Source organism: Amphiura filiformis, chromosome 4 (genome assembly GCF_039555335.1).
Source record: "Amphiura filiformis chromosome 4, Afil_fr2py, whole genome shotgun sequence".
Lineage (NCBI taxonomy): Eukaryota > Metazoa > Echinodermata > Ophiuroidea > Amphilepidida > Amphiuridae > Amphiura > Amphiura filiformis.
Genome location: NC_092631.1, coordinates 4,127,335 through 4,149,491, shown reverse-complemented (window position 1 = coordinate 4,149,491; position 22,157 = coordinate 4,127,335). Strand labels below are relative to the sequence as shown.

General features: G+C 43.0%; 1 pseudogene; it reads right to left on the bottom strand.

Annotated features, from left to right (window-relative positions):
* Positions 1 to 22,157, bottom strand: part of LOC140150481 (dynein beta chain, ciliary-like) — a 111,523-nt pseudogene extending 89,366 nt beyond the window's left edge.

Sequence of the window (22,157 nt, the reverse complement as noted above, 5' to 3'; positions counted from 1 at the left end):
ATTAGCAAACACCTGCATGTTTTATTATTCCTACCTTGAAGACACTTTCCAAGCCAGCACAATCATCAAATCCTTGGCACAGAATGGAGCCCAGTCTTCTGTCTAGATCAAACACCTACACCCATTAGGCAAAAAAAAAAAAGTTGTTTGTTTTTCCTCCACCGCCCGCTCCTCAGATGAAGGCCTGACCAATATTTTTTTTTTTTTTTCAATTTTTTTTTTTTTTATAAAACAAGTAAAATTCAATTTTTTTTCCAGATTTGGAGTATCTCTGGACCTCTTTCATGGTTGAAAATTAAAAAAAAGTCCACCAAATCATTAAAAGACTATGACATGAACACAAATTATAACTTTAACTGCATATTAAAGAAACAAAATGGTTTTTTAAGTCACCATGAATGATTGTAGCATTTAGCTCTAGCAAGGTCCAGAAATACGCCAAATCCGAAAAAAAAAAAAGAAAAAAAGAAAAAAAATCTGCCCGCCCGCACGTCCTCTTTCAAAGCTGTGGAGGACAAACAAACAATTTTTTTTTTTTTGGCCTTAGCAAACACCTGCATGTATATTATTCCTACCTTGAAGACACTTTCCAAGCCAGCGCAATCATCAAATCCTTGGCACAGAATGGAGCCCAGTCTTCTGTCTAGATCAAACACCTACACCCATTAGCAAACACCTGCATGTTTATTATTCCTACCTTGAAGACACTTTCCAAGCCAGCACAATCATCAAATCCTTGGCACAGAATGGAGCCCAGTCTTCTGTCTAGATCAAACACCTACACCCATTAGCAAACACCTATTATTCCTACCTTGAAGACACTTTCCAAGCCAGCGCAATCATCAAATCCTTGGCACAGAATGGAGCCCAGTCTTCTGTCTAGATCAAACACCTACACCCATTAGCAAACACCTGCATGTTTATTATTCATACCTTGAAGACACTTTCCAAGCCAGCGCAATCATCAAATCCTTGGCACAGAATGGAGCCCAGTCTTCTGTCTAGATCAAACACCTACACCCATTAGCAAACACCTGCATGTTTATTATTCCTACCTTGAAGACACTTTCCAAGCCAGCACAATCATCAAATCCTTGGCACAGAATGGAGCCCAGTCTACGGTCTAGATCAAACACCTACACCCATTAGCAAACACCTGCATGTTTATTATTCCTACCTTGAAGACACTTTCCAAGCCAGCACAATCATCAAATCCTTGGCACAGAATGGAGCCCAGTCTTCTGTCTAGATCAAACACCTACACCCATTAGCAAACACCTGCATGTTTATTATTCCTACCTTGAAGACACTTTCCAAGCCAGCACAATCATCAAATCCTTGGCACAGAATGGAGCCCAGTCTTCTGTCTAGATCAAACACCTACACCCATTAGCAAACACCTGCATGTATATTATATAGTATAGCTTCACTCCTATTCCTACCTTGAAGACACTTTCCAAGCCAGCGCAATCATCAAATCCTTGGCACAGAATGGAGCCCAGTCTTCTGTCTAGATCAAACACCTACACCCATTAGCAAACACCTGCATGTTTATTATTCCTACCTTGAAGACACTTTCCAAGCCAGCACAATCATCAAATCCTTGGCACAGAATGGAGCCCAGTCTTCTGTCTAGATCAAACACCTACACCCATTAGCAAACACCTGCATGTTTAGTATTCCTACCCTGAAGACACTTTCCAAGCCAGCGCAATCATCAAATCCTTGGCACAGAATGGAGCCCAGTCTTCTGTCTAGATCAAACACCTACACCCATTAGCAAACACCTGCATGTATATTATATAGTATAGCTTCACTCCTATTCCTACCTTGAAGACACTTTCCAAGCCAGCGCAATCATCAAATCCTTGGCACAGAATGGAGCCCAGTCTTCTGTCTAGATCAAACACCTACACCCATTAGCAAACACCTGCATGTTTATTATTCCTACCCTGAAGACACTTTCCAAGCCAGCGCAATCATCAAATCCTTGGCACAGAATGGAGCCCAGTCTTCTGTCTAGATCAAACACCTACACCCATTAGCAAACACCTGCATGTATATTATATAGTATAGCTTCACTCCTATTCCTACCTTGAAGACACTTTCCAAGCCAGCGCAATCATCAAATCCTTGGCCCAGAATGGAGCCCAGTCTTCTGTCTAGATCAAACACCTACACCCATTAGCAAACACCTGCATGTTTATTATATAGTATAGCTTCACTCCTATTCCTACCTTGAAGACACTTTCCAAGCCAGCGCAATCATCAAATCCTTGGCACAGAATGGAGCCCAGTCTTCTGTCTAGATCAAACACCTACACCCATTAGCAAACACCTGCATGTATATTATATAGTATAGCTTCACTCCTATTCCTACCTTGAAGACACTTTCCAAGCCAGCGCAATCATCAAATCCTTGGCACAGAATGGAGCCCAGTCTTCTGTCTAGATCAAACACCTACACCCATTAGCAAACACCTGCATGTATATTATATAGTATAGCTTCACTCCTATTCCTACCTTGAAGACACTTTCCAAGCCAGCGCAATCATCAAATCCTTGGCACAGAATGGAGCCCAGTCTTCTGTCTAGATCAAACACCTACACCCATTAGCAAACACCTGCATGTATATTATATAGTATAGCTTCACTCCTATTCCTACCTTGAAGACACTTTCCAAGCCAGCGCAATCATCAAATCCTTGGCACAGAATGGAGCCCAGTCTTCGGTCTAGATCAAACACCTGCTTCTCAAAATGGTCGTAATCATCAGCAAATTCCTGTGAAAACAACAAAAACATGTCATAACAAAATTACATTCTTGTGCAGTGGTTTGTTAGTGAATGAACCATACTACAAATCAGCTGGGAATGATCATAAAATATGGGTGAGATACACTGGGTCACATTTCTACTCCCATTTCAGGGGTGTGATTGGTACTTTTTGAAAAAAAACCCAAGGCAATGAAATTGCGAAGCGGAGCTCTCGCCTGTTGCGGCCGGGGGTCCAGGGGCAACGCCCCGGTGGGGGTTGAGGGGGCGAAGTCCCCTGAAGCCAGAGGGGTTTTACACACTTGAGCACCACTGGAGATGCAATTTCATGGGGTAAAATGCAAAAATGAGAAACTGTTAAAATACTTCACTTTATGGTATAAAAACATTTATTATCTGTGAATAGGCCTACATACTTCCAGTATCATATCATTCACATACACATGAGAAATTGCATCACCATTTTTGCACAGTACAGTGTGTCTATAAATCATCCAGTCAGGGTTCTAAGGAATTTTCATTTTAAAATTGGAGATTTTCTCATATCTGGAAACTGAAAATTCCGGAAATGTGACATCTCTGAAAAGCAACAAAAAAAAAAAAAAAAAAAAAAAAAAAATTTTTTGTTGAAAATCCGAATTTTTTTTAATCCCAAAAATCCGGAAATCCGGAAAAATAACACCCCTGCCATTTGCAAAAACCTTTCGCAGTGCCCCGGCGCAGTTTACGGTGTAAATATAAAATTGCGTTCTGATTGGCTAATTGAATCACATCATCATTACATCGGCCCCTCATTCGCGATCAATCTGCGTAGCATCGCGTGACGCAGTCATGACCTAGTTCTTTTTAGTGCGAAAAATCTTTGCAAAAGCCTGTAGACCTCATTTCTTTTTGTACAGCCATGGTGGTCTCTGGAGAATTGCTTGGATTTGACATTTTTTATTCTTTGTACATTTCAAGGTTTTATTCTTACTAATTTGATTGTGATTTGCTCTTTGGGAAAATTAGGCTCATGTCAATGTAAATAACATATTCACTAATATAAGAATCTTATATGGTACCTCATGGGTTATGCACCAATATTACCGGTATTAATTTAATTTCCTAACAGTAACAGATAGTATTCATTGATATGCAAAAGTACAACAAATCACAGACAACTGATGCTCTCCTCCTGTTATACATACCTGACATTGTGGATCCAGTGCGTTGTATGTTCTCTCTCCAAACACTTTGACTGTATCCAGGAACTCCTGGTGGATCTTCTCTACCTGAGTACTCAACATTTTGCCTTTCATGCTGCCCATCTCGGTCTTCTCTAGCTTGCTGAATTCCACTGTGGTCTCAAATAATTTCTAAAACAAAAACAAACAAACACCACCAGATTAAATCATATTCATAATATTCATAATACTACCTACCAATAGTAAATATATAGCATTTAGGTCCTATTGCTGCTTATAAAAATAAAAACTACTTTTTCAGGTAGATGACAACTCAAACAACAACTTTCCTGACTGAATTCACAAACAGAAGCACAAATTATATGTTGTGCATAATTATTTTGATACACATGGACCTCAATTGTATCAATAATATCAATAGACTAACAAATGTTATTCCAAAAAAGAGGTGCAGTTTAGGCCTCAAAATAATTCCACCGTAATTTGACTTTCGGGGGCTACTTTCACCATTTCGAAGGGGCTAAAAAACCCAAAATGCCCAAAATCCCTATTTACTTTGAGCCACAAGCTTCAAAATAATTTCCTTTCTAGGGCTACTTTCTATTAAAAATCGCCCCGTAATTTAATTTTCGAGAGCTATTTTGACATTTTTGGGGGAGAATCACCCTTAGCCCCATTTATTTTGAGCACTGGCGCAGTTACTTTTTGTAATGTTTTAATTTTCATCAACATATAAGTTAATCATTAATGCTCCAGCAAATGTGCTCAACTTTACACTTTTTTTAGAACTTTTTAAAAACAAAATATTCACTATCAAACTGTCTAGGAAGCATTTGAAAATGATATGTTATCATGATTAAAACATTATTTGTTTTCCAATTAATTGCACAATACATTGCTCATTAAAACAATTTGATCTTGTAAATAAAAAAATAAAAACCCATTCAACTAAGATATCAAGTTAAACTACCATCCCCCATGCCCTAGTAAGCGGCGAAGCGCCCACCCAGCAACTTTACTTAACTTAAATCCTCTATCATTATGTGCAAGATCCAACTACACATGTATCAAACATGGAACTATCTACACATAAAATCTATATTTTGGGCCATTTTTTACCTATGCAATTATGTAAACAATATAAAAAAATAAGCATCCACCCAAAATGACTTTGTTAAGCACCCATAGCGGTTAATGGAATGACTACAGTATATTACCTCTGTAGTTTCCAGTCTCTCTATGTATTTATCCAACCGAGCAAACACCAGCGGTGATGCAAACTCCCATTCCACTGGTTCCTTGCCATCTGTGAAGTAATCTTTGAGTTTATTCCTGTGCTCATGGTAGATATCTTTGAATGCATGTAGGACAGTGAGAGCACTGTGGGCTTTCTCCAGGGATTCCTCTGGCTCAAGTTTGAAGATCTCTCCTGGTTCCAGGAAGGTGGTACACTGGAAAAGTTTTAATGCCAAAATAGATGGGCTTATACATGTATGTACAAATGTATGCATTCATTAAACATATTTTCACAACCGTTCAGATTTATTCGCTGTGCATTGTGCAGGACCTACAATGTACACATGTGTACAACATCTTTTACAGCCAGCTAATATTTTTCACACACATCGGGTTTTTTATGTGCTATGCATAGTCGTGATCACAAGTGCATACCAGAACAATTATGATACCAGTTGGCTGCAGACTCACAGTACCACAAAATTGGACTTTTCCAGTTGAAATCCATACATGATACACCCCTATGGATATGATCTTAATCTCCCACATAGGGATGTAGATTTCAAATGGAGTCACTCATTCAGATTAACGCCATTTGAAATCCACACTCCCTATGTGGGAGATTAAGGTTGTGTCTTCCATAGGGGGTGTATGGATTTCAACTGGGATTACCTGAAAATATTCACCCTATGAATATGTACTTATTTTATGAGTGTAAATAAGGAAAGTCAGTAATGAATTTTGTTGGTGGTGATCATTTGCAGGGAATTTGCAGAAGAGCGATTTAATGCTCTCCTGCAAATTCCTGCAAATGAATCACCACCAAGGAAAGCTGTTTAGAGCATGTACAATAGAATGTAAGGAGAGGATGGTCAACCAAGGAGAGCTAAAATCACTCTCCTATATCAAATTTAAGGAGAGCAGTAGACTTCTCCGTAGTCCACTTGTCAATTGTGCACTACTCTGGCTATTACATTTAAGCTTAAAACTCTGATTTAATTAATGAGTGCACAATTGATAGATTTTCAAAACTGATCTTTTCAGTCACCGTCGCCCTCTGTTTGTTAGCTTCCCAAGTGGACTACTGACTTTGCCTTGAGAGTTAGGCCAATTTCTGGCCTAACTAAAATTGGTGATGATGTAATGCATCTTTAAAAATGAATCTGGCTTGTGATTGGTCGCCCAGATCTCGTTATTGTTTAAATCCTCCCGACGCGTACTGGTACCATTATAACTATACATGGTACACAACTATATCTAGGGAATGCGGCGCTTTTGTGCTGGTGGATGAGCGTATGCATCTAGCGTGTTGTACCACCATGCTTAGTCTTGTGGTTAGATTTTATTGATAAACAAGTATGATTGACAGTGTGTGAGTCCCGGGTAAAGTTCTGCTTAAAAGTGAAAGTCCATAGTCGGTTTTTCGGATAATAAACTGGCAGATTCTAAAATTAGAATTGTTCAGTATTGAAGTGTCATTATAATTATGCCATTATGATATGTTGCATTCAATAATATAAGCCTCGTAGGGCCTATACTTTACTTTTACTGTCACAAATATAATTATATAGCCTAAACTTTTTCATAACCATTTTATACTAGTATTTTGATGTACTAAATATCAGTATAATTTCGAGTTCAACTGAATGCGTTCATCATGATTAATAACATTTTTATTTATCAAAAATCGACTATGGCATAGTCTAGGAGAGCAGTAGAGTGAGCGATTGTTCTTACTCTCCTGAAAAGGCAGCCCTGCTTTTGAAAGGATCACTAAATTGTGTATTGGGCACATATGGTACATTAAACTTACCAGTTCAATGATATGATTGCAGACTTCTTGAAGTAGCACAATGATTCTTGGTGGAGTGTTGTAGTACTCAGAATTACTCCAGATTAGGCAGATGACATGCAGGATGGGAGATAAGTATCTAACCAACTCGGGGAAATCCAACTGCTCCAGCTCATCTATGAAACGCTGTAGAGGTGCCAGATGGATGTTGATGTCCTGTGCTTCAGTCAGTGCTATTATGCAGATAAAAAAGTTAACATTTTAGGTAACTATAGTACACTGGTAAATTTTCAGGAAAGACCTGTTAACTCTTGTGAGGTCCTTTTAATCCAATGGGGAAAGTAGGAAAAATAGTGGTCCTTTGCAGAGGTTTATAGATTATGACAGCTACGATTCAAGATTCTCAACTTGCATTCAGAATCGTAGGCAATACACACTATAGTTTACAGGCTGTATCACTAATTGGTAGCCATCAGTTTCCACTGATTTGTATGGACAAGACTATCACATTAAAATGCAACAAGATTCACCAAATTTGTAGATAAATTTATTAAAGGTCTTGTCATTTGACCATTAACAAATTACATTTGGAAGAAGTTATGCTTTTCAATAAATAACATTCTATTACCTCCATGACCCATTATTCAAAACTGCACACTGTGATTTGTTGAAACATGTCACGTCACTTGAAAGACCTTAAATTACAATAAAGTGGTCAGGGCAATGAACTTTATGTTCTTCTTGCATAACAGGGCACAGCCTGTATACACATATGTAAAAAGTATAATTTTCTTCAAACTGCAAGTGAGTTCACACCACTAAATAAAATAACCTAGCACATGACGTAAGAGCAATTGCGTATGTTGAAATTGGTAGCCGAGAAAATTGCATTTGAATAGCTGCCACATTACAGAACAGCATACATTGTACAGGGGAATGTATTAGTGGTGTGGTCCCAAGTACATCCATACTATTTATTTATTTATTTATTTATTTATTCGTTATTTATTCAGGAAAATTCCATCAATACAAAAGTACTTGTCTCCCTGGAAGCCCTGATAACATACATAACATTCATATACAAATAACACTATATAAGAATATGAATAATTAATATACAAACATAGAAATAAAGAACAGGTTCAAATTAACAAATTAATGAGGAAGGCTATAATAAGTTACTTGATGTCTTAAACACAAACAAAATTATAAGACATTCTTGAACTCATTCAAGCTTAGTGAATCCAAATTGGCACAGAGATTAAAAGGAAGTCTATTCCATGAAGTGGCAGCTCTATAATGAAATGTTCTCTGCCCAGAAGATAATTTCCACCTTGGAACAACCAATTTGTTATGTGATTGACTTCGAGTGTTCTTAGAATGAGTAGAGGAGGTGAAAGTGAATTGAGATGACAAATAATGTGGAGCAATGTTCTTTAGACATTTAAAACTAAAATAAGTAACTGATTCTCCCACCTACTATCAAGTTTAACCCATTCCAGGTCTTTCATCATTTTGTCCACTGGTGTTCTTATGTCTGCAGAAAGTAAAATACGGGCAAGTCTATTCTGTAGAATCTGAAGCTCATTTTTGTGACAAGCACTAAAATTTGACCAAACAGAGCTGCAGTAGTCAAAGTGAGGAAAGACAAGGGCTTGGGCAAGTGTTTTAACTGATCTAAAAGGAAGATACTTGTTTACTCTACAAATAACACCAATACGTTTTGATACATTTGAAGAAAGATAACTAACATGCTCATCCCAAGTAAGATGTGGATCAAATGTAACTCCTAAATACTTATACTTATCAACTCTTTCAATGCTCACACTTTCATAAATGAGGGATATGTTTTTATAATTAATTAAAGCTTGCCTTGTTCCAAACAACATCAACTTAGTTTTCTTAGTATTTAGAGTTAAATGATTAGACTGAAACCAGTCAGCAATTTTCTTTAAATTTGCATTAAGATTATTTTCCAGAACAGTGGGGTCAGATGAGCTTACTAAAATAGTAGTATCATCTGCATACATCACACACTTACAACTACTACTTACGGCCTCTGGTAATGAATTCACAAATATTATAAATAATAAGGGTCCCAATATTGAGCCCTGTGGAACACCAATATCAATATTTTTAAAGTTTGATAGAGAAGAATTTATATTTACAGCTTGAGATCTACCATTAAGATAAGATCGAAACCAAATAAGAGCTTTACCTTTGATACCATATGAGTTAAGTTTTTGAATAAGAAGGTCATGGTTAACAGTATCAAAGGCCTTCTTTAAATCTAAAAGATTGAACCTGTAACTTTGCCATTATTCATGTTAATTAATATATGATCTGTCACATCTGATAGAGTTGTATTAGTACTATGATTACGTCTAAAGCCTGATTTACTACAACCTGCTGCCATTCTATACAACATTAAGTTAAGATTAGGAAAATTATAAATTCTGCTATTAACACTCACCAGCTTCCACATCTCTTTCAATGTTCTTGAAAGATGGCAAATAGCTGCTTTCTGTTCTTTCCAGAAGCTCCCTCATCTTCCGTACTTTTGGATCCCTCAGCTGCTGGAAGATGCAGTCCAGATTTTCACTCTTAGCCTTCCAGAACTGGATCTCCACATGAGGTCCTGGGTTCAAGCCTTCTAACAAGGGTTGGGCGGAGTCTCTCTTGAGGACATCTCGGATCTGATGCGTCCAATCGATGATAACTGACTCGATGGCGTGCACAAGGCTGCGATCATAGGAATCATCCCTGCAAGAAATAAGATGGATGTACACCAAGTTCAATTACTGTATTGGTCCGAGTATAGTCCCACCCGTTTTTAGGTGAAATTTTTTCACAATTGGGGGTGGGATTATACTCAATTTCAAAAAAAGAAGAAAAAGTTTTTTTTTTTTCGGTTTTGGAGTGTCCCTGGACCTAGACCTAAATGCTAGGATCATTCATGGTTGACCTAAAAAAAAAAAAAATTTGCATGATGTTTTGTGTTTTAATATGAAAATTGATAATTTGTTTTCATGTCATACTCTATTAATGATATCAAAATGCATTCAAATTCAATGCATTTTGATATCATTAATAGAGTATGACATGAAAACAAATTATCAATTTTCATTTAAAAACAAAACATTGTGCAATTTTTTTTTTATTTATTTTTTTTTTTTTTTACAATTTCTGGAATTTTTCGAAAAATGGGGGGGTGGGACTATACTCGAACATGGGACTTTACTCGGACGAATACGGTATTATGTTTGGGTACATTACATAGATGTACATTCTAGTCCTGCAGGCATGATTTCAGTCTAGGTTGAGGTTCAGTCCTGCAGCCAGCTAGAAAAACATTCAGGATGCATGTTTGTTTTTGTTTATTATGTTTGTTTTACAAAACCAAAAGATTCATCAGCAATTCACTACTTTTCCCTTCAATTTAAAAACCTCATAATAGACGAAAATTATTTGGTTTTTGCTATTGTGCATGTAGATGAAGTCCAATTAACTTACTCGCTCGCATAGCATGATCACATACGTAAATCACACCTTGTGTATGTGCTGGGCCCGACTTGCGTGCATACACCATTCTATATCAATCTACAATGTAATGAGTCCAGGCCCATACGTAGGACACCCCCTCCCCCAAATTTGCAAAAGTATACAAAAGTCCCAAAATATCACAATTTATGAGCGTAACCAAGCAAAAAATCAGTTTTTACGCTTGTTTGGTCAAAAGTCAAAATTTTGGAAAGAATGTCCACTTTTCACAACATCGCTCCTCCCCCACTTTTTCAAAACTAGCACCTCCCAAAACAAGAATTCCTGAAAAAAATTGGTGTCAGTTCCAATTTACAATGTAATTATTATTTGAGTGCACTGTAGCCATGGTAGCACTGACAAGAACATTAAATAGGCCCACATGTTTTGGCGCAACATCAGCCTTCTAATCTTCAAATCTTCTCAGAGGGCGCACCACCAAATCACTCCACGATTTATGTACCAGTGAAATTCGGTTAAAATAGTCCCACCGCTTATTTGAGCTTGTTGCGGCTTTATTTTCTAAAGATATTGTCAAAATTCGCCCGTTCTCAGCTCATTTGCTTCTGGCAAGTGTTTAGGCCTACATGAAGGAATCTGAGAAAAAATCCCAATATTTTATTTCAGAGGTGAAGTTTTGGCGCGAATTGGAACAACGTCCGGTTTCAAAAATGAGTGATTTTTAGGGTTAAATTTGAAATGGAGCCTTGATCTTTGGTTCGAGTTGTATTTTTTCCTGAATGTATTTTATGCTTTCTCTCCCCACCAGCTCCAAGTACAGATAAAATACAAAAAGCTGAAAAAGGGGAAAAAAAAGGTGTGGACACCGTCGGCTTCCCCCGTGTATTATCCGCCGGTGCCATTATGACGTGACTGTAGAAAAATGCTGCTGTCACCAGATATAGGCTAAGTAAAACAGTGTATTACTATCAAGACTTATGTTTGAAAGCTGTCCTCAGATCGAGGTGTTTCTGACGTCATCTGTCAAAGTCGTTGATGATGAGTTGCTAAACTCGGCGGTAAACCGGCGCTTTATTTTAAGCTTATTGTTAATTTTGCACCTTCAAACCGCATAAACCATCTCAAAAGTTAGGTCTTTATAGTAGGAAACTTTCTTTAGCGAAGGCACCATGTCAACAATGCCTAGAAAAGTTGCTTTTTGTCTTGTAAAATAGTCCCAAACAAAAATGTTTGGTAGACTCATAACCGGTGCGATCTTACCTTTCCGATGTTGATTAAGATACTTCTTGCATCGATCCCGAGATGCGGAAAGAACCAATAGTCATTTTGTCCCACATAAATGAATAAATAACAAAAACCCCGATCCCCGGTGGACTCACCCAAAAGGTGACGTCACACCATATGATCGCCCTTATCCGACTTGGGATCCCCTACCGGACCAAACTTGTAGGGGGTGGCGGGTCCGGGATAATCAACATCGGAAAGGTAAGATCGCACCGGTTATGAGTCTACCAAACATTTTTGTTTGGGACTAGACTCAGTACACCGGTCGATCTTACCGCTTCCGATGTTGATTAAGATACTTCTTGCATCAACATCTGAAAGATCGATCTAGCAAGTAACCGACGGATGGAGGTACAAGATTGGTCAGCATCTGATCAGGGATCGGGAGCGGGTAACGATGGTTTTCGCGAGGTCAGAAAATATTTTCCCCCAACGGTCGGGAAACCAAAAAGACCACGCGATCACAGACATAAACCTCCTTACTTAATAAGTTTGGTGGTTAAGAATAGCGACACTGGTTCTTACCATGCTGAGTATTCTGTATAGTCTGAAAACCTGGTACCCGTACACCACCGTATTATGATCGCCCGAACAATGTCCCGGTAAACCTCCCGCCCCGCCTCTGATTACTAACGTAAACGGAAGTATCGTAGAGAAGGGCGAAGGTGGCTTCCGGGACACCGCCTGCTAGATCTCCTCAAGGGACAACCGAACGGTATACCCAAGATGATGAGATAGCGCGTGTCGAGTGGGTCGTGGGACGCGAAACCTTCGCGATCCCCCGGACCCCACCAACACCTGGACCAGCCATTGCGACAGCGGCTGGACCGAAAGGCTCTGTAAGGGTGATGAATGCGGTCGTGAGTCCCTCGCAAGGCTTGTGTTCGGAAATAGTGCTGCAGCGCCTTATCGGACACCCCAGCCTATCTTTGGCTTCAGCGAACCTTGCCCAACCCTGGGGATTGGAGAGGGACGAATGTCGGTATGCACCGCGCCCGTTCGGTAGTCACGAGAACAGAGCGCCGAAACAGTGTCGCTCCAGTGTTTGTGAACACGGAAGCTAACCTCGAGACCGTGTGCAACTCAGCACCGCCGTCCCGAAGCCAACGCCAAACCGAAAGCCATCTTGAGAGTTACGTATTTAAGCGCCGCTTTTGGACGGAAGGTCAAAAGGGTGACCCTTAAAGTAATCTAAGACTGTGTTGGGATCCCTTAGGAGGATCACTTTCCTTTTTGGTAGACACTGCTGAACATACCGTCGAGGCGTAGACTAATAAGGTAACCATCGGCTATGATAGTCGACCCGCCTCAAACCTCGGTGAATGGAGAGGACAGCTGACTTATAGCTGGCCCCAGTGGCCCGCTGAAGTCTTGCTTGGAACTTTTCTGTCAGAAACTCCGGAACTCGCAGCACAGTGGCTCTAGCGGGAGAGCTATTTGTCTCATTGCACCAAGCGTAGTATGGAGCCAGACTCTGGCTATACGTGCGGAGGGTAGACTTCCGCTAGCCCGGCGATGAGAAAACAGCTTCTGATGAAAAGTATCCCTCCGCTGCGTGTTCCCTGGTAAGGGCCATGCAGCTAACTGCAGGTGCTCTAGTGATAGACTGGGTACCTCCGCTCCGGGCATCCGGAGTAGATCTGGTACTGGGAGTGCCAGCGGCCTTGCCGCTAGCAGAATGACAATGCAGTCTTCCCACCCGATCTTGGCCACCACCCTCATGAGTAGTGAGATCGGAGGGACTGCATAAGCTGTCATCCCTCCCCAGTCTATGGACAGAGCGTCCACGGTGAATGCTTGGGGGTCCGCGACCCTTGAGCAGTACACCGGCAGTGGATGATTGCGATGAGATGCGAACAGATCTTTCGAGGGTGGTACATCCCTTGAAGATCGTCTGAGCGACTCTGCGAGCAAGGGACCATTCTGCTGGTCCCGACACCCTTCCTCGTGACAGATTGTGCGCGAGGATGCTGGTGACGCTTCGCGATGTGTATCGCTCTCATCGTAATCTGCCTGAACTTGCACCACCCTATCAGGTGTCGTGCATGCAGGCTCAATCGTGGTGGCCCGGAGTCCCCTTGTCTGTTGGGGTAGGCTACCACGGTTGTGTTATCCGTCAGGACAACGGTATGTGATTCCACGATCACCTCCTCGTAAGCGAGGGAGGTTGATGTGAAACTCTGTCTCTATGGCCCCCATAGGCCTGAGACGGAGTCTCCGTGGATGTGGACCCCCCAGCCCCGTTTTGACGCTATGGTCGTCACTACGTGACCTACCGGGGGTGCAGGAACCTGACACCCTGGGTCAAATTGGGCTGATGGGTCCACCACCAGAGTTCCTCTCGCGCGATCTCCGACAACGGAACCGCGAGGGCTCTTGGGTGACGACTGGGCCTGCAAGCAGGCTAGAAGGTGTAGTTGGGTAAGCCTAACGTAGAAACGGCAGTACAGTACGAGGTCTACCATACTGGCCATTAGGCCTACCACCTTCATCCATGCCACAGCGGGTTTTGCCCGAGACTCGGCCAAGAGTCAGGCACACCGCACCATGTTCGCCACCCGCCGGGTGAGAGCACCGCGAACCCCTCCGTGAGGGTGATCTGGGCCCCTACAAATAGTGGTGTCTCAAGTGTTGGGACCACGCTGGACTTTTTGAGCTGATCAAAAATCCAGGGTCCCGCACCCTCACGGACTATCAACCCCATGAGACCCGTAGTCTTCAGTGGAGTGCGTCCAGTATATGAGCCAAACGTCCAGGTAGCAACTGATGTTGACACCCCTGTGCTTCAGGTACGCTGCCACCGCTCTGACCAAGAGTGTAAAACACCCTGGGAGAGATGGACAGGCCGGATGGCCGGTATCAAAACTGGTAATTTTGATCCTGTACCTAGAAGCGCAGATGCCTCCGATCTTGAGAGGCGATTGGCATATGCAGATAGGCGTCCGAGAGATCTAGCGATGCTGTTCCCATGCCCCTGATGGGGCAGGCTAGCACCGAGGCGAGAGTCCCCATTCTGAACCTCTTGGGCCTGAAGAACGTGTTCAACGGCCTGCGGTTCCGGATGGGGCTCCCGTCGCCGGTCTTCCTTGGAGCCAATGGCTCACCCGTAGAAACGGGGGTAGACCGGGACAATCGCCCGCTTCGTGAGAAGCTGTGTGATCCCTGTCAGTAGTGCCCGACGCTGGGGGCCGTCTGACGGCACTACTGTGGACCTCTGAAATGTGCAGACGAATGTGGGGAGACTGGGTTGCCAGTCTGTAACCCCCACTCACCACTGACCATACCCAGGCGCTCAAAGAGATGGTTTCCCACCTCTGGGTGAAAGCCATAAGCGGTCGATCCACTGGGAGATCCCCTGTGGAAAAACCGCTGAGCCCCCAGGAATGCTCTGCCTAGCTTCCCTTGGAAGAGCGCTTGCTCTTCTTCGGGCTTGCCAGCTGTTCCTGTGCTACCCTTGCGCCTCCCAGAAATGGGTGCTGCAGAGGTAGTGGGCTCGGGTACTGTTGGTGGTGCACGGCCTGCTGAAGTCGGAGCTCCTACCCATGGTAAGGGGAGTTTCCGACCTCTTCAGAGTGCTCCCGTTGGTAGCTTCTTTGCACGGTCCTCCACCGTAGCGCAGAAGCATCCAAAGAGAAAAGGGACCCTGCCTTTCCATCGCGTTGAGCGATTGGAGTGGCAGGCCCCTCCCCCCGGCGCTGAGTGGACACCCTATAGGCTAGGCCCATGGAGCTCTCGTTGCGGCTAGCTGTTAGCACCGCTAATAGGCTCACCTCGCGGAAGAGCTCAGATGTTGTCTGAGCGTGATACGCTTGACGACATCTGGGTCCCTCTCGGATCCCCTCAGGTAGGTCCCGTGGTCCTCCCGCGTTACACGCAGAGGAAGCGCAGCAAGCACGCGGCGTCCATAGCTCTACTGAGCTCGACAGCCCCACGATATCTACCCGTGAGGTTTGCCGGGAATGAGAGTGCAGGCGTCCCCTGTGAGGAAGCAGCAGCTGAGCATCCTACTGAAAGGATCCCTGGTCCTCCTCCATGGACTCCCCTTAGGGGTGTCCGGAGGAAGATCAGTGCTGTTGCTCCCCTCGCGGGGCAGCGGGGGAAGGAGACTGTAGTGATGTCACTACCGGACTCAGCTTCCGACTCCTTTCCCTCGCCCACAGTATCCGTATCATGCCCTGATGATGACGGTAACTGAGGACGGGCATCTGAAAGCGGGTAAGAAGGCATAACCACTGTGTGGCTCGCCGACTACCTGCCAGCAGAAGAGGGAGTACTCCCGCAAGACCCTGAGGTATCCGCCATGGCACCCCTGGGTCCGCATGCTCTCGCAGCCGTCGTCCTAGCGCTAGCAGCACGGGGCCTACCCTGATCAAGATCTGGGTTAGCCCCATGCCGGCTGGCCTGGTCAACAGCTGATGTTGGTACTGCGTGGCCATCGCTAGGCGACACTTGCCACGGTGCTAGCCGTGGAAGAAACACCCTGCGGCGGGTACCACGGGGCATACCCCGCCGGCAGCTGACCCTGAAAGGATCCGCCACCAGGGTAACCCCATGGTACTGCAGTACCAGCACCGCCTCCCCCCCCCCTTGTTGCCACAGAGACTGGCGACTAAGGCGGGTGCTGCGGTACCGGTGCGGTATCAGCGTGGGTACCCGTGAGGGTTCCCAACTGTGGACCGCTGTACCCTCGCCACACTGCGTTCCCTGTTTGGGGGATCAAGCTGTGTGCTGGCGTGGTACCGGCGCGGCACTAGCGTAGGTGCCCGTGAGGGCTCCCGGCTGTGTACCACTGTACCCATGCCTCACTGCGTTCCCCGCAAGGGGATCAAGCCGTGTGTATGGGTCCCCGCTATACCGGCTGTCCCTTGGCTAGAGGGAGCTTGCCTAGTACCACGGGTAGCTGAGCGTATATAGCCCCGATCAATCACCTCGCCACCTGAATAGGCAGCGTCAATCAATGGAGCTATGCTCTGTTGATTTGACAGTGATCGATCAAGAGAGGGTAATTGACCCATTGACGGTAATGGATCACCCACGCTCCGCTGGCTCTCGAGGACATAAGTGGGTTGTTGATCAGCTAGGCTGTTCAAGCTACTTACTGTACCCTCTAGAGCTTCGCCCAAGGTCGCTGTGTGTGGCGGACCACTCACGGCAGCTATGGGCGGGTGCATAGCGGCTACCACTGAAGTCAAGCCGTAGCTCGCCTTTGTAGCTGCCACCGAATGCACCTGGGTCGCTGTCCCGTGAGAGACTGCGAGCCCAACCCCTGAATAATCGCCAGCCAGTCCCTGTGGACAGCCAGCAGCTATTCTAGGGCCCAGGGTATCACTCGGCGGTCCCGCCATGGAACGCTTCCGTGTGACAACCCCAGTTGGTTCTGCTAAGACTACACCCACAGCGTTAGCAGCATGTATCGTCTCTGCTGAACCCATGCATGCTAGGGTTCAACCCAGGCAAGCCCGGGTACCCTTGCATGCTGCCCGTCGCTGGCTACTACTGTGGCTGTTTGAGCCCGTGAGACATGCCTGCAACAGACGGGTGTCCTCCTGCTAAAAACCCGTGAGGATTTTCGCTAGAGGGCTGGTATCCTCCTGCTACAAAACCCGCTAGGGTTTTCGCTGGTGGTTACCGCTCTGCTGCCTGCTACTTTGCTCCGACGTATAGTCAGTGCTTTCGCTGGCTGCTGAGCCTTTGGACGCTTAGCAGTCCCGAAGGAACCGCCTGCTTGTCCGGGGACCGGAGCCCCTTAAGCAGACCTGCCATGACCCATAGGGGCTGTCACAGCAGAATCTACCGTGACGACTGGTATCCTCCTGCTGCAAAACCCGCTAGGGTTTCCGCTGGTGGTTACCGCTCTGCTGCCTGCTACTTTGCTCCGACGTATAGTCAGTGCTTTCGCTGGCTGCTGAGCCTTTGGACGCTTAGCAGTCCCGAAGGAACCGCCTGCTTGTCCGGGGACCGGAGCCCCTTAAGCAGACCTGCCATGACCCATAGGGGCTGTCACAGCAGAATCCACCGTGTCGACCTTACCAGTGCCCTTGGTAGATTTCTTCTTCGTCTTATGGCGATGACGGAGCCTATCCCAATCGTCAAGCTGGAACTCGGAGAGTCCTAAGCAAAAGAAAGACATCTAGAAGATCGTGAGCACTCCCTGTGGGTGAAACAGAGCGGGTGTGGGTCCCGCTCCGTCACCAGGGAAGGGCAAGCCCGACAGGGCCGAGGCGAAGCGAGGAGAAAAGGGAGGGGGCACTACCCCCCAACACGCGACTCAAGCCCAGTAAGCAAACCTGAGCACGGAGGCTGGTCGCTAACGTTAGTGGTAAAGTAAGGACTGGCTAACTTTATTACTAAAATGTCAGACGGGTCCCTACCAATCCCCACCGTATGAATATCTGATTAACTCGTCTTTATTGGACGGTAATGAAGACATAACGATAGAGTAATCACCCTAACATAGCAACAATAACCTACCGTACATGAAATACAATGTGTATGTACAAACATCTATTGTAACTTACAGGCTGCAATGGTTGTTTTACGTGGGAAACAAAATGAATGGCGTCAACGAGCGGCCATTTTGAATTGCTCGTGTGTCCCGTATACAAACGGAGGCACGATATGTAGCTAAGTTTTGGATCGTTTTTTGTCACTTTTTCGCCAGAAAATGCCATCAAAACTATCCTCAGCCGAACAATACCGGTTTGGTTTTACCTAAGGTGTGAAACTACAACCGTATATCTCGCCTTTGGTCGAGAAATTGATACACAGTGCTATGAACAATCGATAGGCACGCCTGTGTCAGTCGGAGACCAAGGAGGATAAAGGCGATCATATGGTGTGACGTCACCTTTTGGGTGAGTCCACCGGGGATCGGGGTTTTGTTATTTATTCATTTATGTGGGACAAAATGACTATTGGTTTTTTCCGCATCTCGGGATCGATGCAAGAAGTATCTTAATCAACATCGGAAACGGTAAGATCGACCGGTGTACTGAGTCGTACGTAATTTTTCGCTATTGCCTGGTATCAGGTCGATTCGGCCCAAACCAATTCGTCCACAGTTGACTTGGCCATATGCCAATTCATGCATTGGCCCCAAGCTAAGTCAGCCACAAACCAATTCGATATTGACCAAAAGGGATAAACGATTTAATATGTTAATGAATATATGTGACCGTCCATCACTTAAACAGCTGTAAAGTCGGCTGGCGGTCAATTTTGTTTTATTTCGTGTTTAGAAAATATATCAGAAGCTTTAAAATGAAAAATCATTTGACTCCAAACGATATCCAGAAGTAAAAAACAAGGGGGTTAAGTGCACAACGTACAAAAAAGTGACTATATCTCATTAACCGTTGATCCTACAGATACATTATGCGACCACTGACTTTTCTGTTCCTTTTTGACATATGGCACGACTCTCTAAGATATTTGGTTAAATTTTTTTTTTTAAAAGTGACTATATCTTATTAACCAATGATCCTACAGATATACGACCACTGACTTTTATTTTGTTCCTTATGACCAAGGGAAAAGTTTGACATATCTCACGACTCTGTAGGAAATGATGTACATCATCATCATCATCATACATCATCATTTTATTTTCATTCAAATCGACAACATTTGAATGAGGAGATGCTCAAAAGGCCTGAAGCGAGCACCCCCTTACACTGCCTTAAGTTACAACATACAATTACACAAAGCTAACAAATAAAAGGAAGAGGAGAAGAACATGCAAAGAACGAACCAATATATAAATAGTTATAACATTTCATATAGACATTCCACAGTTCACAGAAGAAATTGATAGTTGGGGTGGAGATGGGTGGGGATGGGTGAGGTCATTAAGTAATGCCTAAAATATTAGATGTAATTTTTTATTAGACTTTTCCTTATTTGTAACTTAAACTGGTTTACTGATTTTGCCATCTTTATATATTTATCAGTAATATTCCATTTCCTAGGACCGGCAGCTCACGGGAAGCCCGTGTTGTGAGAGCCACAAACTGCGGCTTCGTACAGATACGCGAGCGCTGACTTTTTTTGTTCTTTATGACCAGAGGAAAAGTTCGACATCTCACACGACTCTTTAGGATTTGGTTTAAAAGATAGAGGGTTAAGTGCACAAAGTACAACAAATTGGTTTGTGACCGAATGCAAGACATCAAGGCATCTAAATATACAGATTTGGTGTAAAAACAATGGTTATGGAGAAAATCACGAAATAGTTAAATTTGGCCAACTTTTTTTGTACATCAATATACAGGGTTCAATTAGCATGTGGGCGAATTGGTTTGGGGCTGAATTGACGAATAGTATTGATATCGATATTGATATTTTTACCCACGTGATATTTCGATATGATGATTCGAATTGTCACGTGATCGTCAAACCTGTACTAAAGGTGTCAGTTCTGCAGGAACTGACACAAAAATCCCACGTACAGGCCTAAATGAGTCTAGCCTATATTATGAGCTGAACAAAGAAAAACACCTACTTTTCCTCCACTGACGCTCCATTTTCTGCACATCTTTCTGATCCAACTGGTAAAGGAAGAAGAGTCTTGCCTTTGACTTGACCAGCAACAACGTAGACATTGCTCTTTAGATGATGAACATGCCTTAGAACATCATGGGATACAACTGTGGGCCACTGTTCATGATTCCTTGGGTTAGAAAGCAGTGGAACAAGCACCTGGAAATGTGAAGAAGGGGTTAAAACAAACTAAATTGGTATACATGTCTGACAAGCCAGTCAAAAAATTTATGAAAAATAGAGTGACAAAATGGCTTTTTTTCAATATTTCGAAAAACGAGGTGGATTTAAAAAAAAAATAAAAAACCTTTCCTAATATCACATCTCTACTCATAACCGATGGTGTGTTTTTTTGTCACAAAATATTTGGGGCAAAAATGTGCATTTTTGTGATTTTTCAAAAACTGAACAATTTTGCTTAAATCTACTTTTACCATGATTCCTTGACTTGTTTCCATTCCAAAAAATGTATAGTTTTGTATTTGGATAAAATTCATAAAATAGAGTAGTTGGAGTGAACAAATCTGGATTTTCTTTCCTTGTATTTATAAAAAACACAGCCACGTTAATCAACAATAATGATGAATAAACAAAAACGCGGACACAAATGCAGGTCTTCGAAAAAGTATAATGACCGCGTCTCGTGACATAGCTAGACATGATCACATTTTGAACATGTGAGGGCGGGCTTCATTAAGCTTAGTTGTGCACCAAGATCCTGTCTTAACTGTGTAATCCAATAGGAAAATGAACAAAATTTGGATTTTGACCCTCAAAACTCCAACCTAGCATGATTTTAAAAAAACTGCATTTGAATAATATTTGATACTATCAAATAATGAAAGCCACATTTCATGAAACACTTGCGAAAGTTTTGAAAAATGCCCCTTCGTGCTCAAAAATTCAGCCATAAAATACATACACACATGTTATGACATAGGAAGCCATTGATAATGCTGGGACACACAATTTGGCCCATTTTCGGACATTCAGGCAAGCATACTTTTCCTCATAACATTGACAATTATAGGCCTACATACATGATTGACCCCTCATTTTTTAAGTTAAATGATTCTCTTTTTAATGAAAGCAATTTTAGATGAATTTATTAAATTTCAAAATTTTATGAACATGCCTAACATAGCTAAAAGTACCTACAATGACTGCGTTACGTGTAGGGGTGTGATTTTGGGTAATTTTGTGTCCGGTACCAGCGATTTTTCGGCGGGTAACTGGTACCAAATTTTTAGCTATACATGTAGCAACGAATTTGCGTTAGAGAAAAATTTACCTCGTCCACAAGAGCAGAAAGTTGTTCAAGTGGTGAATATGAGAGATCGCCATACACTAGGTTTTTACTGTAATTTTCTTTTCCAATTGCCTCCTTATTTCTTTTGATGAAATATATTGCTTTGTTGGTTTTCAACGATCCTGGAAATTCAATTGACGGAGTTATCAAACCAACTGAGCTGACTGTAAAAACAAGCTGTGGATTGTCGGCCTTCTCAAGAAATTCCAAGATAAGAGTCTTATTTTCTTCAACTCCGATACATTTTGCCCACTTGTCTGGTTTCAACTTGTAGCTTTTCAGCAAGTAGTCTGCAATAAAGTCAATCCGAGGGTCTTTTACTTCAGCCATTCTGAGTTGAAAGAAAGTTCTTCACTCATGCACTTGTTGACCGTGCATGCGTGGAAGTTCAAGTGCAAATTTAAGCTTATCAACCATGCAACTAAACATTAATTCCAGCCTTTATATTGCAGCTACCGACACTTTTACCACCCGTAATCGTTCCTTGAAAACATTGCTTTTCTTGTCAATCTATCACACATATCCATCTGCTTAAAAAC